This window comes from Alligator mississippiensis, chromosome 1 (genome assembly GCF_030867095.1).
Source record: "Alligator mississippiensis isolate rAllMis1 chromosome 1, rAllMis1, whole genome shotgun sequence".
NCBI lineage: Eukaryota > Metazoa > Chordata > Crocodylia > Alligatoridae > Alligator > Alligator mississippiensis.
In genome coordinates, this window is record NC_081824.1 from 28,688,403 (window position 1) to 28,709,746 (window position 21,344).

The 21,344-nt window shown below is 41.8% G+C and overlaps 1 protein-coding gene across 4 annotated transcripts in view; it reads right to left on the reverse strand.

Annotated features, from left to right (window-relative positions):
* The window catches only part of GREB1 (growth regulating estrogen receptor binding 1), a 159,786-nt gene extending 139,871 nt beyond the window's left edge, over positions 1 to 19,915 (reverse strand). For 3 of the 4 annotated variants that reach the window (XM_059729572.1, XM_059729573.1, XM_019492719.2), the window contains exon 1: positions 19,795 to 19,914. The gene's annotated coding sequence lies outside the window, so the exon portion shown is untranslated. Of the gene's footprint in view, positions 1 to 19,794 lie in introns of all 4 variants that reach the window. The other variant, XM_019492721.2, reaches the window with a different exon arrangement.
* Between the last annotated feature and the right edge of the window lie 1,429 nt (positions 19,916 to 21,344).

Consider the following 21,344-nt stretch of genomic DNA (forward strand, 5'->3'; position numbering starts at 1 on the left):
TAAGCTCAGTGGGCTGCAGAAGGATTGTGTTTCAGCCTCTTATCAGAAGGGTCAGTGTGTACATACATTCATTCTCCCAGGAAATAGTCTACTAGGAACAACATCTGAGTTGGGGTATAATTTATTTTTCTCTAGAAGAAAAAGCTGGAACATCTGTACACTTGTGGTTTCTACAAGGAGAGCAGTAATTTTCCCTGCAGAAACAGGATGCTTGTATGCAGCTTTAGAATGGAGACTGAGGTTCTCCCCCACCTCCAATATCTTAAGCAAAATAAGTCATGACAGAAGCCTTCTAAACATTGAAGGTTTCCAGTTTAAAAGATTTAGAGAAGCTGGTTCTAGCAATGCCAGTTTTGCTTCAAGAAGATGCATTTTTAAGTAGTAGGGTTGGACTGGTGTAGCCAGGATGGTGCAGGATTTTTTTTTAAATAAGACTTCAAGATTGCAATGTCTGATGGTGCTGTAGCAGAGGAACTAGACACAAAATCAGAGGAAATAAAATTCTGAGAAATGGCCTGGATAAGATAAATGAAGAGATGGGCACTTTCATTGGCTAGGCTCCTGTACTTGCATTGCTGCTCTGGGAATTGTTATGGGGATAAGCTGATTCTCTTTTTCTGCATGTTGATTTAGTTTCCTCCTCCCTACTTGTTAACTATGTATTCTTGACATGCACAGAATGTCTGCTAGTTCTTCAGCTGACAAGGGACTAACTCATTGCTCAGACAGGTCTGAGCAACCCCTCACTGAAATATGTTATTTGTATACTTGCATGGTTACCAATAAAAGTTGAATTCCACCTTTTAACCCAGATGATCTAAAGCCCCACCTCTGCAAATGATTATTCATGTAATCACTTTTTTGCATGGGATTAATCCCACACCATTCATGAAGTCTATTCAGTTGTGTAAAAATAAGCATGTTGATATCTGTAGGATCAGAATCATAAAAACTTAAAATTGAAGTACTACAATAAGACAAAATGAGCAAAGGATAAAAGTACATTATTTAAATAAAATGTTTAATTATTTAAATAAAATTTTCTATTTTGCTGAAAGCATTCAGTACAAAATACAATATATGCAGCCATATAATATATGCCTCCTTGTATTTATCATCTGGACATTTTTTCTGGCTACTCACATTTTCTGGCAGGATGGCAAACAAGGAGTTATATTGAAATTTTACTGTAGTACTAAAGAAGAATGTAAGAAATCTTGCTTTCCTTTGATCACTCATGCATGGTATAGATGAGGATATACTTGAGTAAGGGCAACTCAATTCAAAATATCATTTTTCAAACAGAATCAAGCCAAATGAATAAACATTGGCCCAGCACATTGGCTACTGAGATTTTTTGGTTGTACGATTGACTATAAAGCATTAACCTTCATTAGTGATATTAATCCATGCCCTCTTCTAGCAAAAGTCCATTCATGTCTACCTCTTAATGGTTTCTTTTTCATTTCAAATTACCTTAGGCCAAAATCTGAAATAAAAGGACTTAAACTGAGGAAAAAATGTCTAATTTCTGACCTTTGGAAACATGGACAATATTCAAAACACTCTGTAAGAGTTTATATACTCATTTACTAAGAATGACACCTGCATTTTGCTGTTAAGCAATTTAATGAAACATAGGTTAGTTTTATTTTTTAATTAAATTGTTAACTAAGCCCAGAAGTATCTCACACTGGGTTCAAATCAAATTTACTGGATATCTGTATGAATGTAGTCTCATAATGTTTTGGTTATGATAATAGGGCTATTAAACTTGATGAAGTCTAATTTATCTTTAAGTTTTTGATGTAAATAAAACCTTATAGGTCTGATCAGCCTTAGAAATGAGGAAAGCAATTTAAAAAAAAACGGTTACCTTACTTAGGCTGTTTGCAAATGTTACCCAAAAACTTAGAACTCTTGCAGCATATCTCTAAATGGGAGTCTGTTGCTGTACATTATTCCTAAATTACTCTAAACATAAATTGTCCTAGGTTATATTTTGTAACTTTGTCCTTTCTGTTTTGTATTTATATTGTAGTTAAAGAAGCAATCATATAAAAATACTCTTTATATGAGGGGAAAGGCAGTATTTCATTGTAAGAAATAAAAACAACAATGACACAGAGTTACATTCAGCTTTTTCAGAGGTTGATTCAGAGGCAAAACGCTAATATTTTAGGCTTCAATCCTACAAAGATCTGGCACCTATTTAACTTTGTGCATTGTGACTGCTGTATTCAAGGGGAAAAGTGAGTGTCTATAAAGATGACAGGCCTCATCTAATATTTTTGCAGGATCAGGGTATTAAATAGCACTGCTCTATAAAAAAATCACAGAACTAGGGAGTGAAAAAGTATAACAAAGTCCACTTCTAGCATAGGTGCCACCAAAATTACTATAACTGACAAATTGTACCCTTTTTCATAATATCCAACCCCATATTTCAAAATGCATATTGTTTGATCATTATCCTAATAATATTTTTTATTTCATAGAACAGCCACCCCTTTTTTTTCTAAACAAAAGTCCACTGAAGGAACAGTTAACTGTGGTTCTTCCTTAACCACTGAAACTGCAGAAAGAGAAGTGTAAACAGGAAATAGTTGGAATATGTACTGCCATTTGTATTGGTTTCTAAGAAAAGTCCACTCACCTTGAAAACTGCAAATTTCCCTTACCATTGAAATCAATGTCTCAAGCTTACAATATATCAAATACCAGCTTCTGTTGCTTTATTCCCCAAAGGTCTACATACAGTCCATAAAGCAAAATAAACAGTTTGTTAATATTAAAAGGAAGGCTCTAGTCCCATGTTTAATTAAAAAAAACAAACTCACAGTTCTTCCTAATCCCCCATGACATGCAAGAGTGACACTAAAGAAGTACTTTGTTCTTCCTTATTTTTGTATGAAAAGTCAGACATGGAAAATGCTCCTTGAATGCAGGATCTGTAATTTATAGGCTTGACCAATTTGCATTTTTAGAAGCTAACAGATTGTTTTACTGGCTAGTGCAAATGTTACTGATCTGCTTTCTTGCTGAATTAATAGCACTAGTATGGACCAACTTGCTTTCTCAGCTTTCTCAATGTTTTCCTGAAAAGAGGCCCATTACATGGCAGGGGGCAAAGGACAGAGCTAGATAACACTGTTTAGACATTTCTTTGATGTCCACAGGCATCATCCACAGCAACTGACCAATAGAAACAAAAGAGCACTCTCCGGCTGCTGGAAATCCCAGCCATTCTTCTCACTACCTTTTGATATCCCAAGGCTTCTATACCCTGACCTCTGCACTCTGACACAAAGATCTTATTTGAAGCATGGTCAGCCATGGTAAAAATTCTTTCCAAATTTAGGCAATAAGCTAGGGATTTCTTTTATTTTCCATAATACCTTTGTGTCCTGGTATACCAGCTGGAATTACAATGTGATTTCAAACAAGGAGTTTGGTGGAAATGGGGTGGGGGAAACTACATTACTCTATTTCAGAAACCATTCTCAAAAATCTCACTTTGTTCCACTACTATAAAATTGTAATAACTTTTTAATTTATGGAGAAACAATTCTTACTTTAACATGCATTTGCTAAAGCCTTTCTTTTGTTCCTAGTCCACCTCCTTTTATTTTATATACTCAAGTATATATGTAGAGTCATATTACTATGGTTGCAGAATGGATGAAGATATATGAATTCAAGCCCTGTTCTGGCCTTAGGCCAGAGACTGCTTCCAATAACATCAGCTGAAAAAAGGTACTTGGTTGCTTGGGTCAAAATCAGTAGCATTCTAATATAATAAAGGGCTTAGTCTGTCTGCCTGTGTGTCTTTCTGTCCCTAACACTTCTGGGCAACTGTGCATGCACTGCAGGGAGGACCAGCAGCAACTGGCTGTGTGGGATCCGCCTCCTCAGGCAGGGAGGCGGAGGCAAGTGGGCGGTTGCAGTTGCTCCAGGGAAGAGGTGGAGGTGGGTGTGGAGGAGGGAACCACTGCTGCCACTGCCTCAGGCTGCTCTGGGGGAGGATGCAGAGGTGGGGGGAGGGAGCTACTGCACTGGAGACTGAAGACATGCCTGTCAAGAATAATGAGTGGGGCGGAGCTCCAGCGGAGTGAGCCAAGTGGGACAGGGGCAGTGGGTGGGTGCCACGGGGCCAGAGGTAGAGCAGCAGAGGGCACAGGGAACACAGATTGACAGGGGGTGGGGGGCACATGGGGCTGGATGCAGAACGAAGTGGGGGGAGTTGTGCACGGCCAGATGCATGGCAGCTGGAGCACAAGCCAGTGAGTGGCAGCAGCGGTTCCCACAAACAAGCTTCTTCCCCCCAACCCCCTTCCTGGGAGGCGGCGGCGGCGCAGGGTGTTGGATGCCGGCACTCCATCATTCTTGATGGGCATTTGGCTAGTCTATACATAATGCTAGCCACATTGCTCTCTTGGGAGTCACTGGCTATAGAAGTCTGTGTGCCTTAGCCATGCAAACCTGAAAAGCTGCTGTATTCAACAAGACTTTTTAACCATATTATTATATGTCACATTTCTTTCTGAGAGTCTGTGGTCTTTGTTAAGGCAAAAGGGGTTCCTCTGCATAATCTAAATAATCAGGGAGCAGGAACAAATAGAAAAAAAAATACCAAAGAACAATAACTTACTCGTCCATTTTTATAAATTATTACTTGCTTGAGTCGTTCAAATAAAGCCAAGCTTGGGACTGATTCAGCTTCCACTGTAGGCAATGAGAGCTGGATTAGACCATGAGTGGATACATTCTGGGAGTATCAGGTCTTACACTAGGGGTGGGGAGGAATCTTTTTGGCAGGCATGCTACAAATTAGTCCTTTATCCTCCCCAAGTGCTACTCTGATCCCTTTCCCTTACCTGATCCAATGCTTTGCTTACTGCTCCCTGCCCTACGTGCTACTGTGCTACTTTTCCCCTCCCCACTCTGTTGCATGTCACACACAAACGGTTGCCCATGCCACTTGTGGCACACATGCTGCAGCTTGGCCACCCTTGCACTAGTGTTTGCTAGGTATTTGTATAACTACCCGTACTAAAGATTTTTAAATGACTTTTGCAATTTGTAGGACACTTGTCTGACTAAAAGCATGTGTAATTCTGGTCCCAGTCAACTAAAGTGAAGAAGTAATCATTCACCGGACCGGAATAAAACTACTTACTTTGGACCTGATTCTGATTAACCCCACTTTCATATTGGTTCAGCTCCACTGATTTTAATGTTGATCTAAAACACAATCATGTGACTGAGATCGGAAACACTTTCCGTAGGTTGAAGAACAGTTAAAGGAAACCTTTCCCACAAACAGCCATGATTTGTGATACAGTTGGCTTGGGACATGGAAGGCAACAAAAAGGGCTTCTACAAGTATATTGAAAGAGGAAGACCGCAATATTCTAAGTCCATTATGGAATGCAAAAGGCAGCTTCTACTTATGGATGACACAGAGAAGGCTAAAATAGTGTGTTTTTCACTTCAGTGTTCACAAATAGGGAGAGCTATCAGTTGACAAGTGCAATTGGCAGCAAGGAGACACACAGCCTAGAGAAATGGCAGAATGGGTTAGGGATTACTTGAGAGAAACTAGATGCTTTCAAGTCCACTGTGTCAGATAGGATACCCCCAAGGTACCAAAGGAATTGTCTGAGATAATGCCAGAACCATTAGCTATCTGCTTTGAGAACTCAGAAGCTTAGGTGAGGTCCCAGATAATTGGGAAAGGGCATATACAGTGTCCATCTTTAAGAAAGGAAAGGAGGAGGGTTTGGGGAATTACAGAACAGTCAGCCTAACCTTGATACCTGGAAAGATCATGCAGCAGGTCCTCAAACAATCTATTCTGAAGCACCAAGGGGAACAAGATGATCAGAAACAGCCAGCATGGATTCACCAAGAGCAAGTCATGTCTGATCAACCTGATTTCCTTCTATCATAAGGTAACAGGCTGTGTAGATGGGGGAAAGTAGTGGATGTGATATACCATGACTTTAGCAAAGCTTTTGATATTGGTTGCCCATGACATTCTTGTTAACAAGCTAAGGAAATACAGACTAGATAAAAGTATTGTGATGTGGCTACCTAACTCACTGAATCATTGTGTTCAACAAGTATTCATCGATGGTTAAATGTCTAGGTGGGAGGAGGTATCAAGTAGAGTTCCCCAGGGGTCTGTCCTGGGTTCAGTACTGTTCAGTCTATTCATTAACGATTTGGATAATAAGAGTGAGTTCATACTTAGCAATGTTGTGGGTGACACCAAGTTGAGTGGAGTTCCAGTTACTCTGGAGGGTAGGTCTAGAATCCAGAATGACCTGATGAGACTAGAGAAGTGGTCCACAATCGATCAGATGGAATTAAACAAGGACAAGTGCAAAGTCCTTTACTTGGGATGGAATAATTGTATGCACAAACACAGATAGGGGGATAAGTGGCTAGGCAGAGAAGGTCCCAGAGGTCACAATAGACCATAAGCTGAATATGAGCCAACACTGTGCTCTTGCTGCAAAAACCCCAACAGCATACTGAGAGCTTCACTTTCAAATCAAGGAAAGTGATTCTTTCTCTCTATTCAGCACAGGAGTGGCCTTACCTAGAGTACTATGTACAGTTTTAGGCCCCACACTTCAAGAAGGAAGTGGACAGCTTGGAAAGACTCCAGAGTAGAGTGATAAAAATGATTACAAGCTTGGGAAGCGAGACTTAATTGGAAAGACTGATAGAACTAGGGTTATTTAGCCTGGAGAAGAAACAACCAGGGGGCAGGGGGTGGATTTGTTAACAGTCTTCGAATGCCAGAAGAATGATTATAGACAGGGTGGAAATAAGCCTCGTATGTTCTGTGGCCATAGAGGACTAGGATGAATGGCCTCAGACTGCAGCAGAAGAAATTTAGGTTAAAGATTAGAGAGAACTTTCTGCCTATAAGGTTGATTAAGCATTAGAACAGGACACCTAGAGAAGATTTGGAATCTCCATCCATGAAAATGTTCAAAAGCAGGTTAGACACTTGTGGCTGGAATGAGTTAGGGACAATTCTGCCTTGAACAGGGGCCTGGACTAGATGACTTTTTTGAGGTCCCTTCCATACTTTCCTATGATCCCTTAGACTCCATATATGCTATATATCATATGCTCCATATATACAAAAATACTGTTGTTGCAGGAAAACTGCAAATTCTGTTAGTAAAATATCCACTAACACTTGCAGCGGCCATATGTTTAATTCTCCTTTTGTGAAATGTTGCCTCATTTCCCTCACTTTGTTAGATTTAGGGTCACCACATTTGGGGTCAGGAAAGAAATTGACCCCATGGTCAGACTGGTATGAACTGTGGATTATTTTGCCTCCCTCTGCAGCAGAGAGTGTGGCCCTCTTCCTTGGATCTCTTGAGCATATTTTAACAACCCTTACAGTGGCAGGACACTAACTACTGTTGCCCGTCTGTTTTACCTGTGGAAGGTTAGGGTGCTATGCCTTGTGGCTGTGTGACAGGGTTGACTGTGGAGTTTTAGTAATAGGTTGGACAAGAATTTTATGGGATGGTTTGGATAGGGATGATTCTTCCAGCACAAATCCCTTCCAACCTGAATATATTTCTATTTAAGCAAAAGACAAAAAAAGTGATGCTGGTTACTGTTAATCAAAGAGTTATGCTTCTCTCCTTTTTATGGGGATTGTAAATTGAATGCAACAATGAAACAAATGTGGCATATCTATAGAGAGAGGGAAATCATTTTGAAGCAATTTAAAATGTATCCTTCTTTCAGATCCATATTAATACATACATACAAATACAAACTGGTATATATTCTTAAGGAATATAGACCTTGGAAAATATTTTTCATGTCTGGGTGAATGTATATTATCAAATCTGGACCTTTGTAAATCAAAAAACTGAATTACGTGGGGGTCCCTTCCAGATCTATTTTTTTATGATACTAAGACCTTAAGATCAGATCCTCAATGATAGCAGGGGCCTGAACATCTTAGAGGATCTCCAAATTATTATTCAACTATCCATGTGCATCATCCATTTCTAGTCCAAAATTAAGAATTGTTTTTGGCAATAGGAGGAAGTGAAATGTTCTGCATAATCTACTCCCCAGTGGGAAGCAGCATAGCCACCCTAGAAGGGTGCTGCAAGTGAGTGAATTAGCTCTCTGTGAGGCGGAGGTAGCAGATACAGAGCTAGTCCAGATAATTACACTGTGTTGCCTTACATACAAAGCAATGTAGCCATGTTAAGAGTAGAACTGCCCCAGGCCAATTAGCACTCCCTCTCAGCTAATTAACCCACTGCCAGTGCTACAGGAAGCCAGCTATGGTATACTGCTCCTGGTTCCAGCAACATCCTGCTTCATAGGTCTCACAAAGCTTATCTGACCCTCCACCCATGTGTTTGGTATTACAGGCATCCCGCATCTTACGCGGGGGTTACGTTCTAAAGGCAGCACGTAAAGGCGAAAATCACATGTAGTGAAATTGCATATTACAGTGTCAGTGGTGCCTGCCTCTGCCTCCAAAACCTCCCGCCACTGCCGCGGAGCCGCGCCTGGTGCTGTGCGGCTGGCAGCAGCAGCACAGCTTGGGGTGGTGGTGGGGATGGCTGCATGCCGCCCAGCCACCACCACGCCTGGCAGCCGGCCACACAGCTCCGGGCACAGCTCCATGGCGGTGGCGGGAGGTTTTGGAGGCAGAGGCAGTCACCACTGGCAGCGTGGTGGTGGCTGGGCCTCCAGATAAGAGGCAGTGCCATGTGCAGACTCAAGGCCCGCCCCCCACCCCCCCCACCACCCGCGTATAGTTGAATTTGCGCAAGTTAAATGTGCAAATGATGCGGGATGCCTGTACTTTGGAGTAAAAGCTTATCTGCAGTAATTTAGCTCTCATTGAAAAAAAGCAGATCCTACAGAGCAGTTGATGCAGGCTAATGCCATGCTCTTCTTCTCTTATGGTACTTTGTTTGTGTGTCCTGACACAGTCAAATCAATCCAAAATACTGTGTGGACACATTTCCATATAAGAGTGATTTATTTTAGGTTTACTCAAACCTGTCCTTTTTCCCAGTAAACTAAATTCAGATAAGCCACTCTCGTGCCAGCACAAAACCATGTCTACCTGGGAACACTCAGGAAAGTTCAGGCAATCAACTAATGGCATAATGTCATTTTGTGTAAGTACAACATATTCTAACGTGGATGTGCTCATTTAGGATATATATCATGAGCATCCCTGGGTACACCATCCATAACTGTGCCCACATACTCTTGGACTACATTAACTATATCTGTTTAAAGGACCACTCAAATTATACCAGCATAACTTCCTTGTGTTGAAAAGTCCCAAGCTCCATTATCCACAGCTGCCCAGGTAGGACTGGCAAGACTTAAGTGATGGATCTCATTCTTATTGAGGTAAGATAATCTTTAATAGTTGTTTGACTGAGTCTTCTGAGTCTGTTTGTGCCTGAAGCACTGACCACATGACAATATTCCTCTGATGTATCTTTTGACACGAGCTGCTTTGCTTCCAAACAAATGATCTCACCTTGTTTCTTCTTCAGATAGAATTCACGGATTCGTTGGGAGCTGATGCAGCCACGCTGCGAGTGCTTCTGCTATGGCCTCCAACTCTTGACCTCTGGGCTTCCAGCCACTCTCCCCAGTGTCCATGCCACCAGAGCAGGATGATTCCATCAGTCACCAGAATGCCATCATCCACGTGCCAGCAGTTACCAAAGCAAATTAAGCAGAGGGAAGCTCCCAAGAAATGTGTTAGTGTATGACCAAGACTAAGAAGCTGAGGCAAAATTGCAAAAATTGCAGAGACAAATATAAGTCCTATAATAATGTTCCCAGTATACATCCAGGCTATGAAAAGCTGGATTGGATTTATGCCAAAGAGACCATCACAAAAGGCCAATATATCTGGGACAGTTTGGCCACAGCCTGTATTGAGGCAGACCTAAATTCAGAAACTATGCAGGCAATCATGGTTTTCAGCTAGGGTGACTTCCCATTATCCTGAACAACCAAGATACCCTCTATGTGCACCTAGCAATTTATGCAGCTGCGGATGACAACAGACCCAGCTGCAGATGACACTAGAGACCCAATCAAAGACACTCTCCAAGATTCAGATGAAAACACAGAGTGACAGTGCTCCAGAAGGGATTTATCCAGTAAGTAATAAGTGCTGTATTTCAATTATCTATTCTGTTACTGCCTGTAACAAGGAATTTAAAAAATGTTCTATCAGACTCTGCCTATGTGCTGTTATGTCTGGTGGCTATTGCTACAGTGGAAAGCAGAGGCAACCATTTTTGCATTATATTGTTAGTTCTCCATTTGTTCAGGTTTTCTCTAGTTCCTAGAGCACCCCCAAAGGAATAATTAATTTAGAAATTAAACAGCTGAAAGCTGCAATTTGTTTAAAAAATATTTAATCCCTGAGCTGCAAACCAAAGCACTTCACCCACAATATTCTTCTCCATGCTGCCTGACGTCTTCCTTTTCCTACCCCCTGAATTGCCTTTGCCCATACCTGGCCATGCATAACACTACAAATTGTATCTGAGGACATATTATTGTAGAAAAAGATGAAAGAAGTAGATCAATAGAAAATGCACAGAGGAGCACTATCTACCCAATGCATGGGCTTTTGTAGATTTCAAAATTGTAAATATTTGTAAAATTAAAGAAAATAAATTGGCCATTTGAGGTTACAGAGGGGTTTTTAGGCATTTGCAGATGCAGGGGTTATATAAAAGCACCTTAGCTCTTACCAAGCACTCATTTGTCAGACTATATTGCACTGCTAAACTCATTACAAGATGTTCATCATGCCTGCAAAATACTATATATCTCCCCATGCACTTTGCTACAATTACAAATTCAAAATAAAAATTATAAAATTCAGCTAAAACTAAAAATGGGAATTTTAGACAAAGCTAGTTATCTAATTTGGCACAGTCCTGACTTCTGCAGTTGATCAGGACAGCTTATTTCTCTTGCCCAAGTGCACAGAATCATTCATGTCCATAGAGACTTTGAGGTGAAAAACAACATTTTTATTACGTAATAGTGAAGTCAAATTCTAAAGAACTTTACATCATGGGTTATAACGGAACATCTAACATTAATTTTAATGAATGTACTACAGTGATCAAATAGTCGTTGTGGCTTCGTACAGATATTTGGGGAGGTTAGGGGGAGGTTTGATCGCTTTAAAAATGGCCACTGAATCTAAGGTAAGTCAGGGGGAGAGGGGCTAGTAGGGGGGTTCACAGAATCACAGAATCATAGAAAATTAGAGTTGGAAAGGACCTCAGGAGGTCATTCTACTCCAACACCCTGCTCAAAGCAGGACTGCCCCCAACTAGATCACTCCAGTCAGGGATTTGTCTAGCCGGGACTTAAAAACCTCCAAGGTTGGAGATTCCACAGCCTTTCTAGGTAACCTGTTCCAGTGCTTCACCACCCTCCTAGTGAGAAAGTTTTTGCTAATATCCAACCTAAACTGCCCTTGCTGCAGCTTGAGACCATTGCTCCTTGTTCTGCCATCTGCCACCACTAAGAACAGTCTAGCCCCATGCTCTGTGGAACCCCCCTCCAGGTAGTTGAAGGCTACTATTAAATCCCCTTTTAAGTCTTCTCTTCTTCAGACTCAATGAACCCAGTTCCCTCAGCCTGTCCTCAGAAGTCATGTGTCCCACCCCTAACCATTTTCATTGCTCTCCACTGGACTCTCTGCAGTACATCCACATCCTGTCTGTAGTACCAAAACTGGACACAGTACTCCAGATGTGGCCACACCAGTGTTGAATAGAGCGGAATAATTACTTTTCTCAATCTACTGGCAACACTCCTACTAATGCAGCCCAGGATGCTGTTAGCCTTCTTGGCAACAAGAGCACACTGCTGACTCATATCCATCTTATTGTCCACTGTAACCCCCAGGTTCTTTTCTGCAGAGCTGCTGCTTAGACTATTAGTCCCCAGGCTGCAGCAGTGCATGGGTTGGGGAGGATCAGGGAGGCAAGCAGACTCAGATAGGGTCCACGGGGGAGGTGGGGGCCGGAGAGGGTCAGAAGAGCAAGCGGCATCCACAAGGGAGATTGGGAAGGGATAGGGGAGGTTCTGCAGGGGATTGGAGGAGCAAGCAGAGTCTGTGGGGGAAGCAGGGGAGCAGGCAGGATCCATGGGAGGGATTGCTGGGGCAGGCAGAATCCGCAGGGAAGACTGGGGAGGCAGGTGAGGTCTACGGGGGTAATTAGGGAGCAGGCAGGGTTTGCAAGGAGAATTGGGCGGTGTGGTAGAATCAGGGGGGCTCATGGGGTCCACTGGCGGGGTCTCTGGGGGATGCAGCAAGGGGCCAGAGGGCTAAAAATAACCAGGTGCCAGAGCAGTGGGTAGGAAAAGCACAGCCCTGAGGCTGGGGCCAATGGCTGGGCTTTCCCAGCCCAAGGGATGTGCTGGGAACTGTACAGAAGTTCAGGAAAGTTAGATCAGTCTAAAAATGGCCAACCCATTCTAGGTTAGACTACCTCAGAGGTAGGGTTAACTTAGATCAGATCAGCCATTTTTAGACTGATCTACCCTTCTTGAAAATTGAGTACAATTTGTATTTAGATGGACTTAACAAGGGATCTAAGCATAAGGTCTACACCTGGGAGATCTAAGATAGATCGAGTGGCCATTTTGGATGCCATCTAATCTACCCCTAACCTCCCCAAACGTCTATATGTACCCCCATGTGACCACAGAAAATACCAGTTCCAGTTTCTGCTGATCAATTTTGAGGCTTTGGGCTTTCAATGTAAAATGTTGACACTGTAATAGCCAAAGCAATCTCTAACTTGTGCACTGCTAAGTTCTATAACCTAGAACAGGGCAACTCTCTCAAAAGCAGTACACATTTCCATAACAAAATCAACAGTGCAGCTTCAGGGTGGTGGTTTTCCACTATTCTGATTGGCAATATGTCTGGAACAACCTATATAACCATCTCAAAAGAGGGAGATATGCGGGGCCAGGAGAAAGAGAACATGCCAGAGGGTTTGTAGTTCAATGAGATGGCTCAATGAGGATTCTAGCCTGGACTCTTGCTCTCAGTGAGGTAGCAACCTCCCCACTGCGCTCCATCCATTTTATCCACAGACTATTAAACGCAAGGAATAGTAAACTATCTTCAAAAACCATGCTGGAGAAGAGTCTGGATGATACCTAATCTGTGGCATGGCAGTTAGAACATGGTGATGGGAAATCAGAATAAAGTTACAACATCCCCTATCAGTGACAGCTCTTCTGGCTACTGCCCTAACCACTTAGCTTTTGGAGCTAAAACATAGAAGTTCCTGCCTCCTCATTTTTTCTGGAACTTAATGGCAGCATATACACCTGCATAGCCACATACCTGCCCAGCCAGTGTGTAGCCTACTGAGTATGTCCACAATGCATGGGCAATAAAATTGCAAACTATGCTTAAGTGTTAAAATACTGTTTATCTGGCTGCACAAGTGTCATTTAGCTACATAAATGGGAACAGAATTCTGCCACATTGCACAACCACCCCAGTATAACTTCTCCAAAAGCCTAAAAAATGTTGAGATTTTTCAGTTTTCTTTTTTTGTCTTTTCCTTTATTTATAATTTCCCTTTCTCTTCTTCTCTTTTCCCACTCATTTGTTTCAGTGTTGCACAGTGGTACTCAAATTCCAGCCCATGGACCAGATTCAGAGTACGGAGCCATGTCATCCCCACAGGTCCGGAAATTTGGCAGTAGGGAAGCAGTAGCAGTATTAATTGCTCCCAGAGCTGTGGTAATTAATGTCGCCACCATTCCCCCGCTGCTAGATTTCCAGACCCAGGGAGTGGCTCACATGACATGGCCTTGCATGGCAGATTGCACCGGCATGCGAGGTCATGTCACAGGCGAACTTGGCACCTGGGGTCAGGATGGTGCATGGAGTTGTGCTGTGGCCAGAACTGGCACGTGGAGGTACTCCAAATCACAACCACAGACTGAATCTGCACTGGATCAGGCCCACGGATGGACCCTGCATGCAGGATCCAGCCCCCAGACCAGGCCCATGCCACTCATCTAGCCCGTGGACAAGAGGGGTTGAGCACCACTGCTCTTTATGGTTCTACCACTGCTCTACCACTGCTCATTGGATGAAGTCCCTCAGTCTGAAAAACAATGGTCTAAGTCAGAGATTCTCAAACATTTTCTTATTCCGTACTCCCTCCAGATTTACCAGCTGCCCGCATACCCCTACCAGCATACATTTTATATTTTAACCCCTTAAATGCCAATTATTATTATAATGAAAATTAAATCTGCCATTATACAATTTTTCCCATGTACCCCCTAGAGTTGTCCTGTGTGCCCCACCTACCCGCCCCCCCGTGCATACCATCATTTCACAATTTCTCCCATGTAACCCCCAGTGCATACCACAGCTTGGAAACCCCTGGTCTAGGTCAATGGTGCTCAAACTATGGCATGTAAGCCAGACCTCAGCCATGGATCAACATTACTTGGCCCACAGGGCTCCTCACCAGTCCAGAAACTGTAACAGGGGAGCAGTGGCAATGTTAATATGGTTGCAGGGGAATGGTGGCAGCCTTTGCTCCCCTGTCACCTAATTTCTGGACCAGTGGGGATCCCTACAGGCTGGATAGCATGGCCCCGCAAGCCAGAGTATGCCAGCACACAGGGCTAGGCTGCAGCCAGATCCAGTGTGCCAGGGCAGCACCCTGGTTTATGCCCATGGACTGACCCCAGGCATGGGTTCTGGTCCACAGGACCAGATAGGTTGAGCAACACTGGTCTAGATGTATCTTTACAGAACATTTAGCTGCATGATTTCTGAACAGATCTAGCCCAAACCAAACCCCACTGACAAATACACATGTAAATGAGTTTTGCCTCAGGACCTTAATAAGAATATCCTTGTCACTATTGTCAAATTATAAACATGTCTTTAGAAATAAAAGATGCACACACCACTGATGTTTAGCACAGTGAGCGACAATTTCATTGTTTCCATAAGTAAAAATAACAACACCACATGTCCTACAAGGGCAACATAATTCTAAAATTATGTGCAGATCAAATTTTTCAACTGAAAAAAAATCACATTTAAAAATCATAAAAAGTAGTGGAGAAAGGGACATCAATATGTCATCTAGTTCAACCCCCCTGCTGAAGGCAGAATCATCACAGACTAAACCATACCAATCAAGTGTTTTTCTAGCCTCTTAAAATGTCCAAAGATAGACATTCCACAACCTGTTCCAGTGCTTAACTGCTCTCACCCTCAGAAAATGTTAAGTACTACTGCTAGAAGTAATACCCCCCCAAAAAAGATAGAACTTGAGATATCCAAGAATATTGTATCTACTTTTCTCTTTGCCCATGTTTCCACCTTGTACATGGGACATCACTGTTTCTCTGGCCAGTTTTGCCTTTTATTCATTAGAGATCACTCATATACTAGCAGAAGGAGAGACAGAAAAACGTGATTCCAAAACTATTAGGGCTGGCAAACAATTAAGAAGTTTGATCATGATTAAGAAGTTGTGTGATATAAAAAAATTAGTCACAATTAATCACAATTATAATCACACAGCTAAAAACTCAAAATGATGTGCATAAAAACTCAAAATTTTGCAAAATTATGCAGGTACTTTGTATGGGGAGGGGGTATTTGTGATGGCGTGGGAGGCTGTGGGTGTGTGTCTAGGGTTTGAAGCCCAGGGAGGGGAGGTCCCCACATGCCCTAGCAGGATGCAAGGTACTGTGAATCTGGAATGAGGAGCAGCAGCAAGGCTGGGTGTGCTGTGGCTTAGGAGTGAGGGGCAGACAAATGCACATACACAGACAGATGGACACACACACACACACACACACACAGAGCACCCTGTAGGGAAGTCTGTGGAGAAAAGGGGCATGGGGGAGGGAATGGGCAGGAGGGGCAGATTGAGGCCCCCATGGTGAGGAAGGAAGTGGGGCTGGGACAGAGGCATGCACTGTGGTGAATGGGACTCAGGGCCAGGGCAGGTTGTGGGATGGAGCCATGGCTGGCTTGTCCAGGGTTTCGGGGGGGCCAGCTCCATGCCGCTGTGTGCACCCCTGGGGGAAGCATGGGGGACATGTGCCCCCCCGGATTTATTTGTGGGGCAGAGGCAGGATGCACACTGTGGGTTTGGGCTCTGCACTCTGCTGCCTTTGCCCTGGGAGTAGTTAACCACACTTGCAGAGCAACTGTATCATTTACTATGGCCTAGAAGAGAAAAGGAAAGGATTCTGAGGGAAAAAAAGTTATTCTATTAAATAAACTTATATCTAAAATTAGTTACACAAAGTCTTTTAATGACCATTTATGGTGACTCTTATTCACATGATTGTTTCTATCCTTAGGATCACAACTATGAACTACAACATGTTTTATTTTTGAATTAGGGTGAAAAAGTGTGACAGATCACTTATCATCAGGGATCCATAATTAAAATGAAATGCCACTAATATATAGGTGTGTATGTGTGTGTGTATATATATCTGTAATGGTGTTTCATTTTAATCATGGAAAACTGGATTTTGGGTTACTTTTTTAAATCCAAAAATTGGGGAATCACATTCTCTGTTCAGACTTCATTTACTAGAAGAGTCACAATCAATAGCAAATAAAAAAAAATTTCCTTCCAAAAGGTAATTATGTTATTATTGTTACCATATTTCAGGATCTGCCAGCATTTCTTTTATGAACAAGCACCACCTTTAAGAGTCCATAACTCATTGATAAAAATTTGTCTTAGACTGAAAATGTGATATAAAAATCCCCTAAAATACATATAAAAAAATCCCTATTTTTTCTACCAAGCTGTGGAGGACTTCATGCAGTTGTGTTTAAGTTGTTCAATGCAGACGCATTATGTGCTAGTCCCTGAGGACATGTGTACATGTGCACACAGAACAACAGCATTCAATTAAATGAAGTTTACCAATTTGAAGAAGCATTTTATGTACTTTCCATTTTAAAACAGCTTAAAAGGAAAGCTTTGGAAGTAAGGGGCCCTTAATGTTGAAAAAGTCCTTATTTAAAAAACAAAAAAGCAAAAAACAAACAAATAACACAGGCAAAAAGAAGTCCTTAAATGATTAATTCACTAGAGAAACTTTTCTCATATTTACCACACTATTCATATCATCCTAAGCCAGTTCTGTAGGTAATAACATCTTGCAACATTTGAAAAATTATGAAGTATCCTATCAGAAACTGACATCCCTAAAGACTTAAAATATAGAGACAAGTAGACAAGAGTTAATTTAGCAGAATAATTTCTAAAAAAAGTATACACATACATACTTAACAGACAAAAAATACAGGCATTCTCAACTGAATTACAACAAAAAAAAGGAACCAACAAGTACCAATAGCATGGTGTCAGACTGACATCCACAGAAGCAATAAAGTTCAGGAGAATGAGTAAAATTCCATCCCTAAAACATTCTATTCTGCTTCTGTGGTTATGTGATCTCCCATCAGGGCCTGATCTCACACCACAAGACTGATCCAAAGCCCATTGAAGTAGATGAAATGTCTCCTACTGGCTTCAAGGAGCTTTGTATCAGACCCTATGAAGTAAAACAATAAAATATACATTTCTGCATAATATTGTTCATATATAGCTAATCACAGCTAATCACAGTCTAACCAGGAGGTGTCACAACAGAGGTAATTAAGAAGAGTCAGCTTTCGGTAGAATTGACCTGTTATTATGAGTTGAAGTCAGATCTTAATGTTATTTTACTGTGGTGTCATTATATGTATCACAGTTATGCCCTCTGAAAGTCAGAACATTTGGTTTCCAAAAATGGAACAGTAAAAAATCTAAACTAGTTTACTAGCAAGAAACTTAAAGCCATATTGCATGCAGAATTTTTTATTTCATTAGAAAGCAGATCACCAAAAAGCTTTCAAAACATGTATTCATAAGGGGTTGTTCATAGAACAAGAGGGCACATGGTTTTCTTGCACTCAGTAAAACCAAAGCAGAATCAAACAAATAAATAAACAAGACACTCTTCTTTCTGTGTTAAATACAAGGGGGGGAGGGGGGGGGGGAGCCTGGTGGTTTCCTAGATAAAAGGCATAATCCATTCTGAGTGGAGTCAATAACAAAACTCCCACTGACTTCAAGGAAGCATGACCAGGCCCAAAGTCACACTCATATATTTATTGTTTTAAAGAGGTAGTAAACTGTGAGTCCTGAAATAACAATTAACGTGGTCATAAAAGCTGGTGAAAGAAAAGTCCCATTGTTGTGAATTAAGTGGCTCCTCTTTTCTCCAGTCCTTGTTCACAGATTATAGGAAAGATCAGAAACTGAAAAAAGAGCAATATAAAACCTGATACTGATCACACTTATGTTGGTGTCAACAGATTTACACAAATGTAAGAGAAGTCAGAATCAGACCCATCACCTCCAAGCTTGCCAAGACAGCAGAGAATGACAACTCAATCATCCTGGCACCCCCATCTCAAATCACTTTACAACAGTTCTGCAATCTAATCTGGGCCCTTTACCTTAATTTCTCCCATTTCTAGATTGCAGACTGAAACCACTTGCTGGTTTCTTGGGGGGACAAGGAAGAAGTACAAGAAACTTCCAAAGGGCCCAAATATTTCAAGTTCACTTTTTGAACCTTATTTCATTGTTTCATAATGAAAACAGAAATACAGTTCCCAGATAACCTTGTTAATAAGACATAAAACAAATGCTAGATTCCCTAATAACTGCCTAGTTCTTGGTAAATTTCATAGCATTTCAATGCAGAACCATATGTTACTATTACTCATTTTCACTTCCAGATGTGTTCACAATGCACTAGGTGCTGGACAAACACCAAAGAAGGGGCAACATCTATCCCACAGAGGAAAATAAACAAGCATGGCAGAGTGTGTGGAAAGGGGGACCAAGCTTGTTAATACAGAGATTCGACTACCTTCATCCCAGCTTCAACCAACATTAAGAAATCTTCATACGTAGACCAATAGAAACAGCTGTTTCTTTGGATCAGTAACCAAAATAATATACTTTTAAAAAATTAATTGTGGATCAACCCAAAATATTTATTTTCTTTCCTCATTGAACCTAAAACCTAAAAAAAATCTGAAGATGGAACTAAATATTTTCTTCAGTCAAAACCAAAACACTTTTTAGATGCGTTTAAATCATCAAAATTAACATCAAATTTAGCTCAATTTGGAAATGAAACATCAGACTAAATTTAAAAAACAAAACATTCCATTAGAATGTCAAAACCTAATATGTTAGTTTTGAAATTTTGTATTTATTTTTGTTTTACCCCAAGCCTTATGCCAAATGCTACATGAATTCACAATAATTTACATTACCTTAACCCTGTATTTTATTCATCCAAAACATTTCACCAAGGCTATTTCTAAGTTTGTGCCTTATATTTCAGATGGGACAGCATTTGTCCTCCTGCTCATCCCTCCTCCTGTATGGAGAGCTGGGACAGAAACTGCCCACACTTGGATATTCCTAGTTGATAAGAATTTCTGACCTGTTCCCTTACCCCCCACCCCCTTACTCTACACTTCCTTATTCTTTCTCTGAGGAGTGCAAGTTACACTTATCCTTTTCCCTAGCTATTTCCAGGTGCTGCTAATCTTTCCTCTATGCTGCTGCTGCTTCTCCTTGTTTCTGGCAGACTCTACAGATTTACAAGTCGAAGGGATCTTACCTCTGACTCCCTCTTTGTTGCTCTGTCTGCGACCACGTTGGGAACAGGGAGTGATGGATATTAGGGACGACTAAGACTTCCCTTGCTGCTAGCAGCCTGTTGTGGAGAGATAGAGATGCTGCTTTCTCCTCCCTCCGTCTTTCTCTCAGCCTCCTCCTCCTCCTGCCCCCTCCCTCCCATACACACAGTCTAGCTTTGTCTGGGTTCCAGTACAACAAACCACCTCTCACCATCAGCTGCCCTGGGGATGAAGAGCACAAGTTACTGCTACCCTTGCAGCCCCTTTCCTCCTCTCCCCTGCTTCCCACTGCACATGGTATCTTCCCAAATAGACCTGCCTAATTTGGATCTAGGGTCTGCACAATTTCAGTCGCTGTAGGAGGCAAAGAGTTGTCAGGGTAAGAAGGTGTATAAGACAGAGGAAATATAAAGAACTGGAAGCATGTGTGTGTGCGCGCGCGTGCGTGTGCGCATGTGTGTGTGTCCATGCATGCACAGGTGTGCATGTGTGTGTGTGCATGCATGTGCATGATGTACATGATTTATAGTGGTCAAAACCTCCACTGGAAATTATCTTCATAGATCTGCACAAATCAGAGAGATACCTGAAATCATCCCACTTGTATCTGTTTATCCTGTACTGCTTGTTTACCTTTTTTTTCTTTGGGGGGGAGGGAGGGAACTAAGTTTCTAATCTTTTTCCTTGCAAGAATAAACATGAAAAGCTAAACCAAATGATTATGCAAACCACACACTAAGACTGAAAACTTGTCTCTCAATTTTCCTAAGGATCACAGGATATTCACAGTCCCTTCGAAATAGGAATGAATAACAGTTGTGGAAGTGTGGAAAATCATAGTCATAAATCCTTTCCTTTCTGATGCCTACATTGTATATATGTCACTCTTTCATAGTATCTGATAAAGTGAGCGCAGGCAGAAAACCTTATGTCAGATATCTCTGATTTAGTTAATCTGTAAACTGCAAATCTACGCTGACTTCCACCCATCCTGTTGTCATTTTCACCAGGTAAGTTAGTTGAAAGCTACTGCAGGTAATGAATCTGATAATCAAATCTCTTACCTTCTACCTTTTATTTCCTCTGTTGCTCAGGCCAAGCATCAGATACATAGAGCTAGGTGTCATCACAACACTAAATACATCTTTAGAAACATAAGAGTATATATCTCTGCACTGTCCTGGCTTGGTGCCTGGGGTGGGTGCTCCTCTAGCCCAGCCCTGGTTATGCTGCTGGGTTATACCACTGGTTCAGCTTCCTGTAGCCTCTGTCATCTGTTGCAATGAGTAACCCAGAAAAGGGCTACTGCAGTAACTCACCTCTTTGCCTCACCTTTGCAATTTTCTCTTGTCTCCAACTGCTGTGCCACTGCACAGCTCAGCCTGCTTTTACTCTGTCCCTCCCCACCCTGTCTCTGATTTGCTGCGGATTAAAAACCCCTAGGAACAAAGCCCCCAGTACAGGTTCCTAGGTAGCAGTGTACCTTTATTGCCCATGCTTGGGGGTGAGCAGAGAAACATTACCAGGGCAG